Genomic DNA, 19,798 nt, shown 5'->3' on the forward strand with positions numbered 1-19,798 from the left:
TCTGTTGTCAGCACAAAGACTGCTTTGGATCCTCTGTTGCCTCTCACCCCCCATCTTTCCTCTGCTCACACTCTCTCTCTCTCTCAAAATAAACAAACATTAAAAAAATATTTTTTAATAAAAAATAAAAATCATATTTAGCATTATCTAAAATGTACTGTATATTTTATTTTTTTTTTAACATTTTTTTTTCAACGTTTATTTATTTTTGGGACAGAGAGAGACAGAGCATGGACGGGGGAGGGGCAGAGAGAGAAGGAGACACAGAATCGGAAACAGGCTCCAGGCTCTGAGCCATCAGCCCAGAGCCTGACGCGGGGCTCGAACTCACGGACCGCGAGATCGTGACCTGGCTGAAGTCGGACGCCCAACCGACTGCGCCACCCAGGCGCCCCTGTACTGTGTATTTTAAAACAATTTTTACAGAAAGGGCAAACAATTGAGGCATCTGGGTGGCCCAGTCAGTTGAGGGTTCAACTCTTGATTTCAGCTGAAGTCATAATCTCAGGGTCGTGGAACTGAGCCTTATGTCCAGCTATGCACTGGGCATGGAGCCTGTTTAAGATTCTCTCCCTCTGCCCTGCTCACACGGGCTCTCTTTCTCTCTCTCTAAAATAAATAAAATAGTTTAAAAAACAAAAAGGGCAAACAAAAAGTTTTTCTAGAAAGTTTAAAATGACATTATGTCCTCATCTCTCAGTTCAATCTCTGAGTCTCTTCCTCTCAACATAACATTCTCAAATCCCTATGTCCATTTGCAAGCTTCTCAAAAAAGTAGCCAAAACTCACTGTATTCCATTTCCTCACTTCTACTCTATTTTTTAAGTTTATTTATTTGTTTTTGAGAGAGAAAGTGAGCGGGGAAGGGTCAGAAAGAGAGGGAGAGAGAGAATCCCAAGCAGGTTCCGCACTGTGCACATAGAGCCCAATGTGGGGCTCAAACTCACAAACCGTGACATCATGACCTGAGCCAAAAAACCAAGAGCCAGACACGTAACCGACTGAGCCGCCTAGGCGCCCAGTCACCTCTATTCTCTTTGCTAACAGCTTCCACACCCAGCTTCCCAGTTAAGCTGTTTTTAAGTCATCAATGCCTCCTTATTCCTAAATCAAATGAACAATTTTCAGGTCTTATTTGAGCTTGTAAGGAGGAGTTAGCATTTCAGATCCCCTTCTCCCTTCCTCCTCCTTTAAATTCTGGTCTGTTGCCTTTTATACCACCACTCTTCTATCTTCCCTCTTCTGACAACTTTTTGCTAGATTCATTTTCCTCTAACTCTCCATCAAATGCTGGAAAATCACTGGCCTTCTTCTCTCCTATTAAGAATTCTCAAAAGATGATCTTAATCTCCACTCAATCACATATGCCACACCACGAACTCTAGTCCACACAACTTTCCTGGTAGCTTTATGCCTCCCACACATCTCCACCTGAATATTTCCAGGCCCCTCAAATCCAACATGGCCACAATTGAACTCATCTTGGAAAGCAAAAGAATAGAGCCTTGGAAAATATAGATGTGCTGGGAGATTTATTTTGTTGGGAGTGGGGCATATTCCCTATTTTAGTATACATCATTATCCACTCAGTGGTAGAGCTGGGAGTCATTCTTGACCAGAGAGCCAATAAATCATCAAATACTAAAGGAAGACTGTACAACCTGAATCTTTGCAAATCCACTTCCTTCTCTTCACTCCCCCATCATTTCTCAACATTAGCTTGCTTAGGCTCTTCCATAATATTAATAATTGTTTGTGGCCATAGTAATACTTATTACAGAACATGTATATTTCTTCATTAACCTGCAAATTGGTTTCCCCTGGCAGGGGAAATCATGTCTTGCTCTTTGTATCCAAAGCACCTAGAAACACACACTGAATAGTAAACAAAAGTCTGGTGAGTTAGGAATCCCAAGAAGCTAAACAACACATGAAAAGTCATACAATTCATCAACTGTGGAGTAGGAATTTATGAATTGTTCAACTTGCTAGCATTTTTCGATATTGAAATAACTCCCATTAAAGTATAGTAAGAGACTATAGCACTCTGCCTATTCAATGTAACAAAATACTCTTTTGTTTATGCTTCTGTGTACATTTCAAATGTCCTATAATGATCATGTATCCCTTTCATAACTGGTAAGGAAACAATATTTGTTAGAGTAAAACGCCATAATCAACATGAATAAAACATCTTTAAGTTTTTAGGGCAATAGGTTGTGAAACTGAAGTCAGGGTTTGGAGGATTCATCAGCAATCTAATACACCAAAATAGAACATTAAGCAAAGATTGCTAAGACTACTGCTTTCATTGCAGTTAAACTCAGTAACTGAGAAAAAGTGGGTAGGTTTAGAGTTTCATCAGTCAATGATTTACGTAGAAATGGATCTTTCAACAAAAGCATGCTTAACTGGGAAGAGGGGGGATTATAAACTTATACTCAAATTCATTCATTTAAATTCAGTCATAAAAGGGGTGTCTGGGTGACCCAGTCAGTTGAGCATCTGACTCTTGATTTCAGCTGAGGTCATGATCTCATGGTCATGAGGTTGAACCTGTTGGGCTCTGCACTGACAGCCAGAGCCTACTTGGGATTCATTCATTCATTCTCTCTCTCTCTCTCTCTCTCTCTCTCTCTCAAAATAAATAAATGCTAAAAAATAATAATTAAAAAAATTAAATTCAGCCATAAAACTCCAAGAGTAATATATAAGTGAACATTTGTATCAGCAGTTCTTAAAGTACAGTTCAGATCTCTGGACCTTTTCAGGGGGCCTATGAAACCAAAACTATGTTCATAACAATAATAATATAACATCTGCTTTTTCACACTCATTCTTTGGAGTATACGAAACAGTTTTCCAGAGGCAATATGTCCCATGATAGATATCCCCAGAGATTAAATGCAGAGACAGATATATGAGAATCCAGCTACATTCAAAGAGCTCTGCAAAAATAAAAATTTCTCAATTTTTTTTATTTGGGAAAATATAATTATTTTTCATTAAAAATGGTATTTATGTTAACATGTAAAAAACTTATTGCTTCTAATAAATTAATATTTTATAAAATTCTCAGTTTTAATTTCTAACGTGGCAAGTATCTACAGGTGTAACCCACACTAACAAGAGCTCTTCAGGGTTCTCAATAGTATTTAAGAGTACAAAGAGGTGCTAAGACCAAAGTCTGAGAACTGCCAATCTGTACCGTTCGTGGAGCAATACCCTAAAGCTAGAAGCTCAACACATATGTTAGCATAAACTTTTTAAACTTCTATGCATCCAAAAATAAACATAAGCAAAAAAATAATAAACATAAACATAAATAAATACATAAACATAAGCAAAATTACAAGATAATTTAGGGGGGAAGTACTTGCAACATACAACAATGAGTTCAGAGTATTCATATATAAAGAGCTCTTTCCATCACTAGGAAAAGATAAATAACCTTCAAAATGTAAATGAGGACTTGAAAACTAATGGGAAAACAGATAGATAATACACAAGGGGCCAATATGCATGTAGAAAAATAACCCTCAACCTTATTAGTAATCAAAGCAATGTAAATTAAAATGGATCAAATCAACAATGATGATTTAAAATTATAATATGTAACACAATAAGAACACAGGGGAACAGGTGACCATATGAATTACTGTTAGGAACATAGTTACAATATCTTCGGAAGGCAATCCAGCAACTTGAATCAAAAATCTTAAAAGTGTATGTATTCTTTGACTGCTAGCTTCATTCTAATGGGATGAAAACATGTTTAAAGGTCTGCTACAAAAATATTCATTGAAATATTATTTATAACTGCAAAAGAGAGAATCAGAAACAATGAAATGTCTACCAAGAAGAGGATGACTGATTACAGCATCACATGGTACACATAAGTTATTATCTGAAAATTTTAAATGCTGTGATTTATATCAAAAGATATTTTTGATACAGAGGTTTAAAAAAGGCAGTTGTAATTTTTGATAATTAATTTCAGTAAAAAATAATATATCTATGTGCAAAGAACTAGGATGTGCCTGGAATTTTAGGTATATGACAAGCATTTCATATGCCTTTTACCACATTTAATCATCAAAACTCTAAGATGCTCTATAATATAGGCCTTCTCTAAACCTCACTTCTTTCATATGCAAAACTGAAATAAGTAATTTGCCCCAAAACCTTCATGGTCTCAAATAACAAAACCATTAGATGGTAAGAGTTCAGATTTAATTCCAGGCCACACAGACTCTGGAACCCAAACTATATTATTATGTTAAGTACTACCTGTACACCAAAAATTTAACACTGGATCAATAAAACTCTTTTACTATCCCAGCTACCTTCCTTCTTTTCTTTTTTTCTTTTTCATCCCCCTAATCTTATATTTTTTCTATGATGAACACATTTTACTTTTTTAATACAAAAAAGAATATTTTTTATTTTGAAATATGCTGGGCTTTTCCCCAATTTGGGGGGAAAAAAACCATTTGCAGCACAGCTTTCAAATTTAGTACATCTTGTTATTCAGTATTATCTACGGAGAAAATAAACCCTCACCCCCACACAATTAATACCAACTTCCTTTGGAAGATATCACAAAAAGCTAATGGACTTCAGCATCAACAGACCTAGTTTAAATTTCACTAAGCAATGACCCTTAAGCAAATTACTTAACTTTTCTAAAAACTCCATTTTATTATTTGTTAAATACTGATAATAATTCTTCTCTCTCGGGATTGTCATAAAGACCATGTTAAAAGTAGAAGTAAAAGATACATAAATATTAAATAAATGCCAATTCCTTAAGAAAGACATAGACATAAAGACTCTAACTCAATAGTAAGTTGATATGAAAATTATACTATAATTATTTATCTTCTCCATAGTTCATGGCTCCTTCTCACTTTCAACTTAAATTAAATCAAACTCCCAAATACCCAAGAAAATAAATCCTCCTGCCTTTTGGGAGACCCCAAGCCTAGGAGAAACAGTATGAAACAAACATTTTTACTGTCTCTTCTTTAATAAATCTGTCCTACTTGACTATTGCTAGGCACTTTGACTAGAAGAGTGCCTAGCATATAGTTGGTTTTGAACACTGAATGAATAAATGTGGACACCTTGAACACCTAACACTGTCTCTCCAATAATGAGTCTCATTATCACACAGTCTTAAAGCCTTCACACAAAACTGTGGTGCTAATTAATATTCAACAACAATTTTGATTTCAAAAAAGCAATCATGCAGCAAGTTTCATCCAGCTCACTTCCTTGCAACATATTTCCAAAGAAATATACCTAATAACACAAAATCCTGAGATGAATCATAAAGTCATAGAGAACCAGAAAGCTCTTAAACCTTAGTCTAGCTCCCTCACAAGGATTAAAGTTACTTATAGATTTAAAGTATAACCAATAGAATTCTTTTTTAAAGGTGTTTAGGGAATGCACTGTTCAGGAATCTTGGAAGTAAATCCTGTAAAATCAAAGTACCTTTTAAAAAAAAAATTAGGTTTCTTGTTAGATAATATATGTTCACTGAAGAGAAACTATAAAACGGCAAAAAGAATAAAATTAACATATCTGAATAACACATTTTAAGTTTAACTAGATTGTAAGTATAATACAGGAGTGTAAGTATAAATATTTTGGAGAATATTCTCAGTTTGGTCACAGTCAATGCAATCAGTGCACATACTCTTTTGCAATGTACTATTTTCACTCATTGTTATTACGAATTTATATCCATACTGGGGTGCCTGGGTGACTAAGTGGGTTAAGTGTCCAACTCTTGATTTCGGCTCAGATCATAACCTCACGGTTAGTAGGCTTGAGCCCCGCATCTGGCTCAGTGCTTTTAGCACTTGGGATTCTCTCCCTCTTCTCTCTCTCTCTCTCTTTCTGTCCCTCCCCTGCTCTCACAGGTGCTCTCTCTCACAAAATAAACTTTAAAAAAATGTGTACTTAAAAAAACTTAAATGTGTACTTAAAAAAATATTTACATCCATGTTAAATATTCTTCTATATCATCATTTTTAATCCTCTTGCATGAATATCATAAGATCATTGAGAGGATTAAATAAATGTAATGTATGGCATGGGGAAGCACTATTTAAGTAATATTATTGTTATTAGTCCCAGGATTAAAATTTCCATAACGATTTATATGTATCTAAATTTGTGAGTCTATCTCAATTTCTTTCCCTAACGTCCCAGAAGTAGAACTTCTGAAATTCTGTCAAACTGCCCTCCAAAAAGAATATACAAACCTATTTTTCTTCAGCAACACATCTTTCAAAACCCTTGTCACCAACTATTATGTATCTAATCTTTGTCAATTTAAATGGGGATTAGGGGTACAATTTTTTCTCATTTTATTTTTGTTTTGTCAATTACACTAAAATGAATACTTTCACAGGTTAACTATAATTTCTCCTTATCTGAATTGTTCGTCCAAATATTTTAAAATGAATTACTCCAACATTCATGGTCAGAATAGTCATATCATTATCTAAAGCATGTTACATACACCACCACTCTACATAAACACATTGATGTTATACACTCAAAAAGGGGAGTTACACACTTTAACTCCATCATATCCCTCAACTTAGTATCTTCCACTAATATTTTAAAAACAAAACACTAGTGCCCAAGGCTAAGGGAGAAAAATGGTTCAAATTAAAGTCTTTAAACTACCTAAATATGTAACATATGATATCTCCATTAACCCATTAATTTAAAAGAATAAACACTTAAGTACTGACATGGAAAATGTCCATAATACATTAACAAGTGAAAAAAACAGAATAGTTTGTATAGCATGATCCATTTATAATTTATATTATGAAAATAAAATAAGTAGAGTGGGAAGAACAGGGAACCAGTTGCTGTCCTAGGTGCTAGGGACCCGGTACTGAACAAGAAAGGCAAATTTTTTTCCTGCCTTTACAAAGCTCACATTCAACCTGGTTATTACTAAGTATCTTGACTTTATTTAGATTCACTTTTAACATTAAGCCACAATGGATTACAACAATAAAATCTAACACACACTACTTTCTGGATTTAACCTTTGTTTTTAAAGTTTATTTTGAGAGAGAAAGAGCACAAGCAGAGGAGGGGCAGAAAGAGAGGGGGAGAGAAAGAATCCCAAATGGATTCTGTCAGTGCAGAGCCCAATGGGGAGCTCGAACTCAGGAACCCATGAGATCATGACCCAACCCGAAATCAAGATTCTGACACAACCCACTGAGCCACCCAGGCACCTCACTACTTTCTGTATTTTAGGGCAGTAAGTAAAATACAGAAAATTTAGGAAGTTACACACACACAAAATATGCTATCCAGTGTTAATGAAAGAGAAGGAAAAAAGATCTCAAAACTGTTTTTTAAGTCTTATTTACACTCAGGAATCTCTTTTCATTATCCAAATTTAAAGCTCAATCGATAATATTATATTAAAAAATTAAGTTGCAGAACATTCAGATATGATCCCAATTTTCTTAAAAAACCATTTGTGGTACATAGAAATGTTGTACACTCGTAACAGACAAATGTCTTGAACTAACTTAGTAGTAATTTCTGGAGATGTGAGTAGAGGGAAAGTGGGCAGAAAAGAATCAAAGACAACTTTACACTTTTTACCATACATAGTTGTATACTGTTGGGAGTATTTGTGGTAAAACAGTTATCTTTATAAAAATGAAAAATAAAATACCTTTTAAAGTTTCAGCGCCAGAAGAACAAGAGAATTGGTCTCACTGAAAATTTCCCTATGTAACACCTTAATCTCTACCTATATAGAACTGCTTGAATAAAAAACCTGAATGCTATGCAGATACACAAAGCAATAAGAAGAGCTTCATATACTATGAGTAATTTCTAGGATTTCTGTTAAGTAAAAAAATACAAAGTATAAAATAAAGTGGAAGATGTATCTAAGAAGAGAGAAAGATGAATAAGTACACGTACATTTATTTTTTTAATAGCCAAAAACGAATATAAATGGTTACCTATAGGGGAGGGAAAGGATAAAAGCTGACTTTCTGATTATACTTTATACTGTAGTTTTGGAACATAAATATTTTACATAATTATAAAACAAAATTTAATCAAAATGAAAATAAGTTACTGCCAAAAATTGACAATAAAATGACCAAAGAAATTATGTATCAAACAAGTGGCTTAATGTCAGAGAGAAGTTATTTCAAATGATTTTAGAAAGGTAATTTGACTGTAAATCCCTAATAAAATCTATATTAAACACAAGAATTCTTAAATTATTTGCAGCAACCATTTTCTACAATAATCTCAAAATAACAACACTAATATGTATATATAAATATAAATCAAGTAATGCACTACTCACAAGATTTTTGGCATAAAAGAGCTATAGATATAAAGATTTAAAAAGTCAAAGGCAAAATCTTATAATAGCAACCTCTTACCCTTGAAATGACATCAGATTTGGAAATATTGGTATGAACTCATGGTGTATTTTCTGAATCATACAACAAGTTCAGCAAAGTTGCAGAATATAACATCAACACAAAAATCAGTTGTATTTTTATATACTAGCAATAAATAATCAGAAAAGGATATTTTCAAACAATTCAGTGTACAACAGGAATAAATTTAACCAGGGAGGTACAAGACTTGAAAACTACAAAACATTACTGAAAGAAATTAAAGAAGAGTAACTAGAAAAACATTCCAGCTCATGGATTAGAAAACATTATTATTAATACATCAATACAACCCAAACCAATCTACAGATTCAACACAACCCCTATCCAAACCCCAAAAGGCTTTCTTGCAAAAATGGAGAAGAGGATCCTAAAATACATATGGAATCATGAAGAATTCTGAATAGACAAAATAATCCTTAAAAGTTGGACACTTAAATTTCCCCATTCCAAAATACATTACAAAACTACAGTAATCAGGACAGTGTAGTACTGGCATAAATACTATATATATGTACACACACACATACATATATACACACATACATACATATATCTCGATAGAAGAGAACTGAGAGTCCATGAATAAACCCAGGTATCTATGGGTAACTGATTATCAACAAGGGTGCCAAGACCATTCAATGGGAAAAGAACAGCCTCTTCAACAAATATAACTTGGAAAACTAGACCCTTACCTCACATCATAAATCAAAATTAACTCAAAATGGGTCAGGGACCTAAATGTAAGTAATGACACTATAAAATCCTTAGAAGGAAACATGGGTAATTTTCATAACTGGATTCAGGAGTGCTTTTCCTGGTATAACATGAAAAGCACAAAAAAGAAAGAAATGGATACATTTGACTTCAAAATTTAAAACTTTTGTGCATGAAAGTACTCTATCAAGAGAGTGGGGGGGGGAGGGGGGAAGACAACTCCTAAAATGGGAGACTGTATTTTCAAATCATGTATCTGATAGGATCTAGTATACAGAATAAGTATAAATTAATACAGAATAAATATAAAGAATCCTTACAACTCAACAACAAAAAGGCAAACAACCCAATTTAAAAATGGCCAAAGGACTTGAGTGTATACTCCTATAAGAAGATATACAAATGGCCAACAAGCCCATCCTTGCTCAACATCATTAGTTATTAAGAGAATGCAAATCAAAATCACAATGAAGCACCATTTCACATCAACCAGAATGGCCATTATCAAAAAATGGAAAACAAAAGTGTTGGAGAGGTTATAGGAAAAACTGGAACTCTCATTCATACACTGCTGGTGGGAATATAAAATGGTGCAACCACCCTGGGAAACTGGTTGGCAGTTCCTCAATAAATTAAACACAGAATTACCATATGACCCAGCAATTCCACTCCTAGTAAATACCTCCAAAAAACTGACAAGCATTCAAACAAAAACTTACACACAAATGTTCATAGCAACACTATTCACAATAGCCAAAACTCAAATGTCAATCAACTAAACAGATAAACAAAATGTAATTTATCATACAATGAAATATTTTTAAGCCATAAAAAGGAATGAAGTACTGATACATACTGCAACATGGATGAACCTTGAAAACATTATTAAGTGAAAGCCAGTGTACAAAAGGCCAGATATTGTATGAGTCCATTTATATGAACTGTCCAGAACAAGCAAATCCATACAGTCAAAAGCAGATTAGTGCCAGGGTCTGGAGGGAGGGAAGAATGCAGAGTGACTGCTTAATGAATACAAGGGTTCCTTTCAGGGTGTGGAAAATTTCTGGAACAAGATAGTGGTAATGAACACACAACAATGGGAATGTAATTAATACTGTTGAACTGTACACTTTAAAATGGTTCAAATGGTCAATTTTATGTGTATTTCACAATAAGAAAAATCCAACACACACACATCCACAGATATACACCCTAGCTCTGTCCACTAAATGAGCCTAGAAACAACAATCAACACATAGTGACAAATATCCAAATTATGGTCTTTAAATACTAATACTAATAGGAATCAGAATCCCTCAGAGAAATCTAAATTCTGGTTCTGGATCTAAGGCAGGTTATGGATAAGATGAGCCTGAAACATCTTGTATACTAGAAAACAGAATTACCAAAGATTACTGAGGTTATATCTACAGATACAGGAACCAATATGAAGGGGCTCCCACTGACTAAAATGAGACAATTTGAAAACTAAAAAGAAAAACTACAATGGATTAAAACAAACATATTCAAAACCGAGGTTCATACAGACACAAAAAAAGTAAGCAATCTCACTGGTCATTGGCTACCCCTATCAAATAGTAAGAAAAGAATCTGCTGTTCCTCAGAATAATCATGTAACCTACTGAAATAAAGCTCTTTTTTTAAGTTTATTTATTTATTTTAGAGAGAGAGCAAGAACAAGCAGGGGACGCTCAGAAAGAGAGAGAGAATAAACACCAAGAAGGCTCTGCACTGAAGTAAAATTACCCCCATTCCACCAGAAGCCAGGTTCAGTCCCCATGAAAAGCTAAGTGGAAAGGGAAAAGAGAAAAGGAAAAATGTGAAAGAAGGAACCTTGTGACTCATTCTCTCCTCTCTATTCTGGTTAGTGACAAAGCAGTGAGGTGCTGCTGGCTGCCCTTTTAAGAATGCCCTGGCAAGGACAAAGAGTATTTTACTTATAAGAAAAGGTTTCCCATGAAAATCACTCTGCCTTAAACTGTGAAAAGTGTCTGATGTTCTTTAAGCCCCCAAAGATTTTGGCTGTTTCAAAGCAGTAAATAAAAAGTGAAGAAGGGAGAAGAAACTTTTCATGGGATGGGGAGTGGATAGTTTCTCTCCCCAGCTTCCTCAAATTAGAGAAGAAGGAATCAAAACTGAAGAAAAACGGGGGTGCCTGGGTGGTTCAGTCAGTTAAGTGTCCTACTTCGGCTCAGGTCATGATCTCGTACTCCGTGAGTTTGAGCCCCGCGTTGGGCTCTGCACTGACAGCTCAGAGCCTGGAGCCTGCTTCCCATTCTGCTCTTCCACCGCTCATGGTCTGTCTGTCTCTCTCTCTCTCTCCCCCCTCAAAAAATAAACATTAAAAAAAAAAAACTGAAGGAAAAGAACACAGTATTCTGCTTAACTCCATTCACAGTTAATAGCCTCAGTGGTTTTGAATGGTTCTAAATAGTTATCCAAATGTTCAGAGAGCACCTCAGACCACTTTAACTCTACCGAATGAGACTGCTGACAACCTGATTTGGGCGGGGGGCAGGAAGGAGAGAAAAAATCTTCACATTCCATAGTACTCTGGTGTGCCCATCACAGTTAAACATTTAATAACCTAATGGCCAATGTAAACCAAACTGCCAATGAATACAAACTAGATAAAAATAGCTTTCAGAAGAAAAATAGGCAGCCTTTAAAAGACTGACAACACAGACATCAGACTGACTTAAAATACAAATCTCACATTAAAAAACAAAAAACCTTGGGGCGCCTGGGTGGCGCAGTCGGTTAAGCATCTGACTTCAGCCAGGTCACGATCTCGCGGTCCGGGAGTTCGAGCCCCGCGTCAGGCTCTGGGCTGATGGCTCGGAGCCTGGAGCCTGTTTCCGATTCTGTGTCTCCCTCTCTCTCTGCCCCTCCCCCGTTCATGCTCTGTCTCTCTCTGTCCAAAAAATAAATAAACGTTGAAAAAAAAAATTAAAAAAAAAAAAAAAACCCTTTATGGACACTAGGCCAACATCTGCTTATTACAACTAGTATTCACTGATGGGGCGCCTGCGTACGTGGCTCAGTTGGTTTGGTGTACAACTCTGGCTCAGGTCATGATCTGTGGTTTGTGAGTTCCAGCCCCATGTCAGGCTTTGTGCTGACAACTCAGAGCCTGGAGCCTGCTGTGTGTCTCCCCCTCTCTCTGCCCCTGGCCTGCTCATGCTGTGTGTGTGTGTCTCTCAATAATAAATACATGTTAAAAAAAAAAAAATTACAACTAGTAGTCACTAAAAATTTGCCAGATCCCTAATGGGAACTGTAACTGTCTTATAAACTGCATCCAAGATATAATTTCCATTACTTTAAAAAGGTTATCTGAAAAAAATAAATTAATTAAAAATAAAAAGGTTATCTGGTGATGATTTTTTCTTAAAATTTAAAAAAGAAAAAAAAAAGATTTGGAGGCCTCCTTATGACCACCCTAAATACACATGCCTGTTAAAAAAAATAAAATAAACAGGAGTGCCTGGGTGGCTGAGTCAGTTAAGCATCTGACTCTTGATTTCAGCTCAGGTCATGATCTCAGGGTCATGAGATCGAGCCCAGTGTTGGGCTCCGTGCTAAGCGTTGAGCCAGCTTAAGATTCTCTCTCCCTCTCTCTCTGTCCCTTTCCCTCTTGTGCGAGTGCACAACACTCTCTCAAAATAAATACACTTAAAAAAAATATACAACAGATACAAAGAGGTAACAACCTACACCTAAGCGTTAATTATTATTACTATTAATAATAGCAGCTAAGATTATTATGGGTCAGACACTGTGCCAAGCATCTTACATGCATAATTATCTTCATTAAGCTTTATAATCTCCAGAAAGGTAGGTAACTGAAATTAGTAACGTCTAAGTTCACTATACCTGATCAAAGAGAGGCTCTGGCCTTATGATGTCGAATATAGATATAAAACTATACACACCTAAAGATAGTATCCAATCTCACTCAAACAGGAGCCTAATTTGTAGAGTATTCTCTAAAATCTTCCCCCCCAGAACATGGAGTTCATCTATGCAAAACAAAGGATGCAGGACATGGTCAACTAGTCAAATTCTTTTTTTCTTCTTCTCTAAATAGGGAAGTATATACTCTTTCCTAGTACTACTGCTAAGTTGCCATTTGTAAGTAAAACCACAAATTCAATACAATCACATGGTAGCATAGCAAAGACAAAAGAGCAAAGATTTAGGAATCAGAGAGATTGGGATCCATTCCAATTCTGCCCTGTTAGTATCCTCTACCCTCCAGAAGTGCCTTGGGTTCCTTGTCGGTAAAATGGAGACATCACCTAGGGCCTGTGAAGTAATGCTTTTTAAATGCTGGCTCCTTTCCCTTCTCTTCTAAAATAAATGCAAGATCCAAATACCTAAGGCAGAGCTTCCAAAGTGTGATCCAAGGAATACCAGTCCTTCAAGGGATCCTATAAGTTACACTTCCTCAACTTGTCTGGCTATAGAATACTTGTTATAGTATAACACCTATTAGAGTAACTACTGTAGGAAACACTGACCAAAGGAATTTCATATAGGCTAAAAAAAAAAAAAAATTGCTTCACATTCTATGATAGCTCTTTTGGATCTTTATCAACTATCTAGTTCCTGCCTTCATTCTATACAATCAAGCTGGCAAAGAAGTGCCTTCTGGACATATGAATACTCCATTTATTAAGTACTGTGCATTAAAACCCAGATATCCTCTTATAAGTATGGTCCAAAAAATCTAACTACATGAAAAATAGGACTTAATATTTCAAAGTTAACAGAAAACAATTATTTTTCCAATAGTCTTCCAGTTACAGAATAGAGGTAACAAGGAAGGAAAAGTACATATATCAATTTTAATTTACCAGAATTGTGCGAAAGCCAATTATTACAAACAAAACAGGTACCTGGCCTCACTGGCAGGCACTAAGGCAGGGCAGAGGGTGGGAGCCAACTATACTCTACCTGAATTTTGTATCACCACAGGATTTCATTGTAATCTGACACTTAAAACACTCGTTAACTAAGAAAAGTTCCTCAGAAGCACAGAAAATTTTCTCCAAGTCATGAGAATCTTAAATCAACCTTTTAAATTAACATTTTAGTCCCCAAAGCTACAGAAATTCTTCTTTAAAAACAATACAAAACAAAACAATTAGAAACAAACAAACAAACAAATAAACAAACAAAAAGATGATGGGTCGCCTGGGTGGCTCAGTCAGTTAAACGTCCACCTCTTGATTTAGGCTCAGGTCATGATCTCATGGTTTGTGGGTTCTGCACTGAGAGTATGGAGCCTGCTTGGGATTCTATCTCTCCTACTCTCTGCCCCTCTCTCTCTCTCTCTCTCTCTCAAAATAAATAAATAAACTTTAATTAAAAAAAAGATTATCAATGAATATGTTAAAATTTCATCTCTATACTTAAGACTTTTAATTTTTTTGTTTTTCAACATTCAACATTTATTAAGTGCCAACTTGATAAAGAGAATTTTCATGTTCAAGAATAATATTAAGCAACAACAAAAAATACTGAGACAAGTGAGCAAAGGAAACAATAAGGACAGAAGCAGATAAAGTCTAACACTTCCCTTGAGTCAAACAATGATGTGTTATCTGGGCTCAAAATTAGTGTCTTTAAGTTATCAGAGGTAAGAAGGCTCCATTTCTGCACAATCATTCACATTCTCTTAGGCCAGTAAAGCAGTTAAGAATTAGAGCTCTACCCTAAATTACCTGGACTGGAATCTGCTGCTTCTAAAACTTTGGCAAAAGTTACTTAACCTAATCCTGAATTTCCTTAAAGATAATGAGTTCTGGCTCAAAACTGATTCTGCAATATGGATTTCAACTATAGTTTTTACCCATTTCTTATAGCCACTGTTTTATAGATAGCCTGTATTAATTTTGAAAGCAAAGTATTTGCTATTAAAGTTTTATTACAAAAAAGGATTTAAAATACTTAGTTTACTTGCATGTGATTGACAATTATGTTCTTCTTGGTAAGAAACATTATAAAAAGTAAAAGTTCCTAGGTTACCCATAGAAACCTTAGTTCAATCAATTTCACACAATGTTCCTATTCTCTTTCCAAATTATAAAGGCCATATAGTGTAGCAGTTAAGAGAACAAATTCAAAGTACGGTGACAAAATCTGCTGGCTATGTAAGGCTCTCTAAGCCTCAAATTTATTCATTTATAAACTACATTTGCCTTACCAGGTTGTGGTAAAGACTGAATGAGATACAGATAAATTGCTAAGTACAATGCAATGACACAGTAAGTACTCAAAAATTTTTTTCTTTTACTTGAAGTCTAGCGTCCTGAGTTCAACATACTGGACCTATTCTCTACTACCTGTAAGATCCTTAATAAATCAATCATAATATTTATAACTTAGCTTTTTCAGCCATTATATGGAGATAATATTGCCTCAAAGAACTATGAAAGTTAAAGGAAAGGATAGTGCTTGGCATACAGTAAAAATACTTAATGGGTACCCGAATCTAAATTACTCCAGTTCTAAGATCTGGGCTACCATCAATACAGCATCCATGGAAACTCAATACTCATCATTACTATAAACATTGTTCTAATTCTTATACATATACATATATATACATACACACATATATTTTTTTTTTCACTAACATTTCTCTAACTTCTTTCTCAACCCTCACTCCTCACTTCTCAACCCATAGCTCTGCTCATCTCTTTCCAAAACTTTAGAAAGTACACAGGCTTTCTCAGGTATATGCGAGAAATAAAAAGATTTTTTTAATCAGGACACTACATTTTTAAACAATATCTTACTCCTAAATTAATGCTGTTAACTGACAAGCTGTACAATTTACACTGATGCTACGTGCAAGGCAGTGGAGTCATAGAATCCTCTGCTTCTTGGGATCTTCCTTTTCTAAGGTCCCCAGGAACTGGTCCACCTGCTCCAATTTTAGAAGCCATGACACACACCCTTTATTTTTTACTTGGTACTCACTTTCCACAGCAGAAATATAATACTAGAATATTTCTTCTATCCTTTGAAAGTACATAGACACTCTTAAATTTTTCTAAAAACTCACAAGAGGTAAATATATATAACATTAAGGTCTCAAATGTCTCTAAACAAAGGTTATCCCTGATATTCAACTGAATTGAAATAGAACTATGCTCTGTTCAAAAAAAAAGATCTTTGTGGGTCCCTGTGTGACTCCAAAAAAAAAAAAAAAAAAAGAACTATGCTCTGTTCTTTAGTAACTCCTCCTGGACTTCAAGAACGGCATACCAAACAATTGTTACTTACAGAGAAAATAAATCTCTTCCATGTCTAAAAATCATGCCCCAAGCCAGGCAAGCATTTCACAATTAACACAGTGAGTCACAGAGGCAGATACCATGTTGATCAGTAGAATCCAAATTATTATTTTGACAATATGATTTCTCAAAACCAAATACAAACAGCCAAACTTCACAGCTATTTAAGAGGTTGGATCATTTAGCAAGATAGCCCATATTGTTTATTAAAATTTCTCAACTCTCTGGGAAAGCTCTTGAACTGATATAACAATATATACTATTAGACCAAACAAATATGATCTTAGAGAAGAAAAAGAAGTCCTGTAAAAATTAAAGTTTTCATAAATCCCCACAATACAATTACAATCCATGACAAAAGGGCCTGTTAATATTTACTTTATCTCCTGCAGAATAAGCTACTTGGTGAAAATTTTAAAATTAATTTGTCAGATTTCATTGATCTACATCTTCTCTTCTATCCCCACCCACTCCAAATAAATTCCCAGAAGGTTTGAGGGTACTGTAGGAGCTGGACAGGTTCAAGGTTTTAAAGGTACTATGCTCACCAACCAGTGTGACCTAGCATTCAAGTTCTTTCATTCATTCAGCTACCCATCCAAAAAGTTCAGAGCCACTCAGTTGCTAAGCACAAAGTATAAAGGGTCTACGTCTGTGTCTTTTTCCTTTCCCTGGTATTACGCCTTCATTTTTAAACAAAAATTCCTATTTGACTTTATAAATTAATTTCTTATATCAAAACTTTAATGTTTCTATAAATATCAGTGATAGTTTGGTGACCTGGAAACTCTATACCATATAACTACCATATATGGTATACACGTAACTACCATGATAAATTGCCTTCAACTCAAACATATATTAAATGACCCAATTTAAAAGGCACTGTGCTCCACATTACAGTAAATACAAAGGTAAATAAAATGCTCCTTTTACTGTACTGGAACTTAAAATCCCCTAGGGTGAGACAAAACAAGTTACCCAGAACGCAAGGCAGAACGTAAGAAGGGTGACAGTGTTACAGGAGTTACATGCAAGCGAATTTCATGCCTTGTGGGGGGTAAGGCATGGAAGAGTAAGTGGTTGGGGTGGCATCTGAAACCCTGAAAGCTGAGTAGGCCTCTGAAACAGCAAGGAGAGAGAATGTATGACAAAGAAGATTTACACTAATAAGATTCCACTGGGACCAGGGACAATCATGGCAATGAAAATATTTAACAAACATACCAGTAAGAATTTCCATATACAATTTAACAGTTGTGCTAAAATATGGGTAAAAACTCATTGCCTCCGATAGCAAGCACCTTTCTGAAGAACATAAATGTCTCAACCTCTTTTAATGTGGTATAAAATTTCAAAATTAACTGAAGACATGACTAAAAACAAAACAAAGCAATAAGACAAATCAATGAAGTGTTTTTAAACCACATACATCTTATCGGTTCCTTGAAAATAAACAAATTGACAACAGTGTTACACAATAATAACATAATTCTTGGACAAAAATAATAACATAATTCTTGGACAAAACTCTAAAGCTACATTGTCCAATACAATAACCAGTAGCAACATGTGGCTACTGAGCACAAAATATGGTTACTTCAAATTAGGATGTGCTATAAGTATAAAATACCCACTAGGCTGTGAAGATTCAGCACCAAGGAAAGAAAAAGAAAAAGAAAAAGAATGTAATGTATCTTATTAGTAAATTTTATATTGATTACATATTGAAATAATATTTTTGATATACTGGGTTATTTAACAATATTAAAATTAAATTCACCTATATCTATTTTCTCTTTTTAATGTGGCTCCTAGAAAATTTTATATTACATATGTGACTCACATTTGTGGCTTGCATTATATTTCTATTGAAAAGCTCTGGTTTAAACAATTGCTTAACATTAGTTCTTGAATTAGTCTGTACTTGGCTTTAGGTTATTGCTTCATGTCGGCATGGCAATCACTTGATCATAATGATAGAAGGTAACCGCCCAACATCTATGCCTCAGTGTCTAGATACTGAAAAGATGAGACACATACCAGAAAAGTATGTCGGCCTAACTACTGTTTTGGAGCAAATGTGTAAAAAAACAACCAACTAACAACTTTTCTGGATACATTTACCAAGCAGTTAATTTTGGAGGCACTGCTGGCTGATGTCAGACTGTTAAAGGAGTATTCAGCAATACAAAGAAATGGAATGCAGGGAAATACAAGAGTGGACCCTGAAGAGTAATGATGTCAGAATGACAGCTGCATAGCAGGACCCGGAGAACCAAGCTTGATGTCAGCAATAAGATGAGGACTCTAGGAAAGGACATTCCAGGAAAATAACAGACGGTGGGGCAGAATCTAGAGAACGCCTGATAAAGTTTGAAGGGGGGGTTGGGGGACAGAAGCAAAATTATGATCATTGCAAACAGGGCAAGAAAAATAATATGGCAACAATGAACTGTAAAAGAAAAAAATAAAAGTGAATGGAATGTGATTGCCACTTTGGAAACAATTTGATAGTTCCTTAAAATATTAGTTACCAGTTACCATACAACCTAGCAATTCCACTCGTAGATATATACCCAAAAGATACAAAAATATATATCCACACAAAAACTTGTTCACAAATGTTCACAGAAGTATTATACTAGCCAAAAAGTAGGTTAACAATCCAAATGCCCATCAGTTGATGAATGGATAAACAAATGATGGCATTTCCATACAATGGAATATTATTCAAAAATAAAAAGGAATGAAGTACTGATAAATGCTAGAGCACAGATGAACCTAGAAGACATTATATGAAGTAAAAGGAGCCAGTCACAAAAAGTCACATACTATATACCATTCATATGAAATGAGAATAGGCAAATCCATAGAGACAGAAAGTAGGTAAGAGATGGGAGGAAGGAGAATGTGGGCAATGATTACTAATGGGTACTGGGTTTCTTTTTGGGGTGACAAAAGCGTGCTAAAATTAAATTGTGGTGATAGTTTCACAACTCTATGGACATACTAAAAACCACTGTGCATTTTAAATGAATGAATTTTATGGTATGTGAATTATGTCTCAATGAAATCATTTTTAAAAGGCTTATGTGATCACTGTACACTACCTGCTCCTGCTAACAATACTGCTTAGTGTCTAGATACTGAGTATTAACCATTTGAGTAATAATTTAAATAATTATTTAACTGAAAATAATGGTATAACTATATTACCATGATAGCAAAAGGGCGGTTAGGATGAGAATAAATAATATCCAAATAATGAGAAAATAA

The 19,798-nt window shown here is 35.0% G+C and overlaps 1 protein-coding gene and 1 long non-coding RNA gene across 4 annotated transcripts in view; both read right to left on the bottom strand.

The window, feature by feature from the left end:
* GSK3B (glycogen synthase kinase 3 beta) overlaps nucleotides 1–19,798 on the bottom strand; it is a 190,544-nt gene that overhangs the window by 162,248 nt on the left and 8,498 nt on the right. The gene's annotated exons all lie outside the window — the stretch shown is intronic.
* On the bottom strand, nucleotides 243–17,972 carry LOC128315190 (uncharacterized). The gene is made up of 2 exons (XR_008297682.1): nucleotides 12,192–17,972; nucleotides 243–11,955 (listed from the first exon to the last, which is right to left on the bottom strand). It is a non-coding gene; the product is annotated as an uncharacterized LOC128315190 (long non-coding RNA).

The sequence above is a fragment of the Acinonyx jubatus genome, chromosome C2 (genome assembly GCF_027475565.1).
Source record: "Acinonyx jubatus isolate Ajub_Pintada_27869175 chromosome C2, VMU_Ajub_asm_v1.0, whole genome shotgun sequence".
NCBI lineage: Eukaryota > Metazoa > Chordata > Mammalia > Carnivora > Felidae > Acinonyx > Acinonyx jubatus.